Source organism: Oncorhynchus clarkii, unplaced genomic scaffold, assembly GCF_045791955.1.
Source record: "Oncorhynchus clarkii lewisi isolate Uvic-CL-2024 unplaced genomic scaffold, UVic_Ocla_1.0 unplaced_contig_7142_pilon_pilon, whole genome shotgun sequence".
Classification (NCBI taxonomy): domain Eukaryota; kingdom Metazoa; phylum Chordata; class Actinopteri; order Salmoniformes; family Salmonidae; genus Oncorhynchus; species Oncorhynchus clarkii.
In genome coordinates, this window is record NW_027258874.1 from 44,135 (window position 1) to 48,251 (window position 4,117).

Consider the following 4,117-nt stretch of genomic DNA (forward strand, 5'->3'; position numbering starts at 1 on the left):
TGATGACATCACAGAGGGCCAACCAACTTTCTGGTAGAGAATGCAGTGATGACATCACAGAGGGCCAACCAACTTTCTGGTAGAGAATGCAGTGATGAGTATTCAAATTGTTGCCCGTAATAAAGCGCAATAAAATAAAACCTTAACTAGTTTTTAAGAAATGTGTCCTGTAGGCGTCGATTCTGGGTCCTGTACTTTTTACTGTTTACATAAACAATATCGACTTGTCTGTAAAAAAAACAACTGCAACCTGCACTTGTATGCTGATGATATTGTTGTGTATGCTATAGTCCCACGGTTGACCAGGCTCTATCTGAACTACAGCCTGCCTTCATTGTACAACAGAAAAACTTTCTTGACCTGGAATTAGTATTGAATAAAGGTAAAACTAAGTATAAGTTGTTCTCTAGAGCGCATAAAAATAACTCTGATGATTTAAGCATATGTACTTTGGATGGTGTCAATATTGATCATGTCCCTCCTTACAAATATCTGGTCATCTGGATCTGGATAGATGAAAAGCTGTCTTTTACAAATCATATTGATGAGCTAGTTAATGATGAATGAGCTCAGATAGATCAAACCCTTGGTTTTCTTCTGAACTATCTTTGACTCGGAATTGTTTAAAATGGGTGTGTTTGCCAGAGGAATAATATTGAAGATACATTTTCTAGAGCCAACTCGGGTCAGAATACAGGATATCCTTTAGAGCCAACACGGGGTCAGAATAGGGGAGACCTACCTGAATTTGTCCAAAAGAAACTCTCGTTTTTTGTTGCAAAACGTTTTCCGTTTGGAATAAACGATTTCTATTGCAAACATTTTTGCAACAGAATAGGCGTAAGGAATACACCCCCTGCCACACCTTCCCCTGTAGGATCACAGGTGCTTTGCTCACGTGATAAACGAAAGGGACAATCAAATGCCTGTCCCAGCGTTAGAGATTTTCTGACGAACGTGGTCCACGGGTCTGGTTCTCCAAACCTTGTATTAAATGGAGGCATAAACCAAGAGGTTGTCAGTAACCGTATGGTTCTCTTTGTTTTCGCATACATTTTGTAGACATTTTCATACGTATTTTAACCATTCGCACGCCCTGAAGGATTTCAACACCGCTATTGTGGAAAGTGGGTTTCCGTGAAAATTAGCTGCTGTACGGACGATTTGATTTAGAACACAAGACTTCTCAAGAATACTACCGTTTTGGGGGGAAATTTGGGGCTACGTGAAATTCGCGTGTCCCTCGAAAATGATACCGAATTCAGACTTTTATGTTAGACTTCTTTGGTGTTTCACAGGTGAGTTTTCATGTCTTTATGCTATAACCTGGTCATGTCAGTGAAGTAGGTCAGTTGTGTATAATTTCAATCGACTCATTTGCGGGTTGCAAAGAAAATATAGACCTGTATTTGGGTACCTTTGTTTTGGCTACTCCGGCAACATTGCCTAATGGCATTTCCACGGCAGGAGTGACGCTGATACTCAGATTTTTTTACTTTAAATGTGTTTAACACTTCGATTGCAAAGCTAAGCGAACCATGCAACTATGCACAATGATTATTTTTAACAATTTCCACTAAGAATATCACGAAAACATCTACTTGAAGTACAGTGTAGATACTATGTTTGGTAACAGAATGACGGTTCTGTTTGTGGGTATTTGATCAAATTTAGCATATGCACTTTGGGCCTAGGCCAGCCCTAATCGACAGCGTACTCACGTAGGCATATGTATCAATTTAAAGGCAGTGGTGGAAAAAGTACCCAACTGTCCAACTTGAGTCAAAGTAAAAAATACCTTAACAGAATATGACAAAAGTGAAAGTCACCCAGTAAAACTACTTGAGTAAAAGTATTTGGTTTTACATTTACCTAAGTATCAAAAGTACATGTAATTGCTGATTTAATTTATTTTATTTCACCTTTATTTAACCAGGTAGGCTAGTTGAGAACAAGGTCTCATTTACAACTGCGACCTGGCCAAGATAAAGCATAGCAGTGTGAACAGACAACAACACAGTTACACATGGAGTCAACAATTAACAAGTCAATAACACAGAATAAAATAAAATAAATAGTCTATACATTGTGTGCAAAAGGCATGAGGAGGTAGGCGAATAATTACAATTTAGCAGATTAACACCGGAGTGATAAATGATCAGATGGTCATGTGCAGGTACAGATACTGGTGTGCAAAAGAGCAGCTTAAATATACTTAAGTATCAAAAGTGTACATTTCCAATTCCTTATATTAAACAAACCAAAAGGCAGATTTGCAGATAGCCAGAGGCACACTCATACATAATTTACAAATGAAGAATTTGTGATTCTGCCAGATCAGAGGCAGTAGGGGTGACCAGGTGTGTTCTCTGTTTAGTGAGTCCTCCAGATCAGAGGCAGTAGGGGTGACCAGGTGTGTTCTCTGTTTAGTGAGTCCTCCAGATCAGAGGCAGTAGGGGTGACCCAGGTGTGTTCTCTGTTTATTGAGTCCTCCAGATCAGAGGCAGTAGGGATGACCAGGGATGTTCTCTGTTTAGTGAGTCCTCCAGATCAGAGGCAGTAGGGATGACCAGGGATGTTCTCTGTTTAGTGAGTCCTCCAGATCAGAGGCAGTAGGGATGACCAGGGATGTTCTCTGTTTGAGTCCTCCAGATCAGAGGCAGTAGGGATGACCAGGGATGTTCTCTTGATAAGTGTGTAAATTAGACCATTTTCTTGTCCTGCTAAGTGGTGTAAAGTACTTAAGTAAAAACTCTTACAAAAAATATGGCAGTCAGAGTGCAGTATAACTGCAATATGCTGCAAATACTGGGTCCAAAATACCACAGTCGACTGCAGTTTCAAAACTACAATATTTGTTTGGTAATGGTATACTTTAAAGTACTACATAAGTAATTGTTTTGAGTATCTGAATTTGACTTTACTATTTATATGTTTGACTACTTTTACTAAACTACATTCCTAAAGAAAATAAGGTACTTTTTTACTTCATACACTTTCCCTAACACCTAAAATTGTTAGTCACACAGTTATCAAGCGAACATCTCTGGTCATCCCTACTGCCTCTGATCTAGCAGAATCACTAAAGACAAATTCTTCATTTGTAAATTATGTATGAGTGTGCCTCTGGCTATCTGTAAAACAAAAATGGTGCCATCTGGTTTGCTTAACATAAGGAATTTGAAATGATTTATACTTATACTTTTGATATTTTAAAACATACTTTGTGATGTTTACTCAAGTAGTATTTTACTAGGTGACTTTTACTCGAGTCATTTTCTATTAAGGTGTCTTTACTTTCTCAAGTATGACAATTGCGTACTTTCTACACGACTGGTCTAATTCCCATTTCGCCTACTGTTCTCAGGTGTCATGGTTTGTCACGCTCAGGAAGAGTGTGGTCAACCACCCATGGGGAACAGGATTGTGGGAGGAGTAGATGCATCAATGGGGGCATGGCCGTGGCAAGTGGATATTCAGGTATGTCAGCGCTGAGTCATGATATGGAATGAACAAAATGCATGAAGACTTGTTTGTCTGGTTTTAGTGTGTGTGTGTGTGTGTGTGTGTGTGTGTGTGTGTGTGTGTGTTGGTCATCATGCTGAACTGCTGAGAGAGAGGGGAATAAGACCTGTTTTGATGATTCACCTCAACCTCTTTACCTCTTTCCCCCTCTTGGTCTTTAGACAGCGAAGGATGGCCATATCTGTGGAGGCACCATCATCACTAAGGACTGGGTACTGTCTGCTGCCCACTGCTTCCCAAAGTAAGTTTCTACCAGTGGAGGCTCCTCAGAGGAGGAAGGGGAGGACCACCCTACTCAGTGAATTACATGAAAACAAAAGTTTAACATTAAAAAAGCTATCCTTTTTTTAGATAGAACTATACTAAATATATTCACATGTAACCAAATAACGGATTAAAACACCGTTTTACAATGGTCTACAGTAGCCTCAAACAGTAATGTGCAATTGACCAAAAATATACCAACTTTCGGGAAGAGGTGACGACGGCACAGGAAATACCCGTCTGTTTGTGTTAGGGCTCGACATACCGGGGAGTTTTTGAAAACGCTCTGGGCCAGTTTATCACCCCCTTAAGATGGCCGCTAGGGTAA

General features: G+C 39.8%; 1 long non-coding RNA gene across 1 annotated transcript; it reads left to right on the forward strand.

The window, feature by feature from the left end:
• The first annotated feature begins 1,226 nt into the window (after positions 1-1,226).
• Positions 1,227-3,766, forward strand: LOC139399007 (uncharacterized). Its single transcript, XR_011631814.1, has 3 exons — positions 1,227-1,298; positions 3,368-3,480; positions 3,687-3,766. It is a non-coding gene; the product is annotated as an uncharacterized lncRNA (long non-coding RNA).
• Positions 3,767-4,117: the final 351 nt, after the last annotated feature.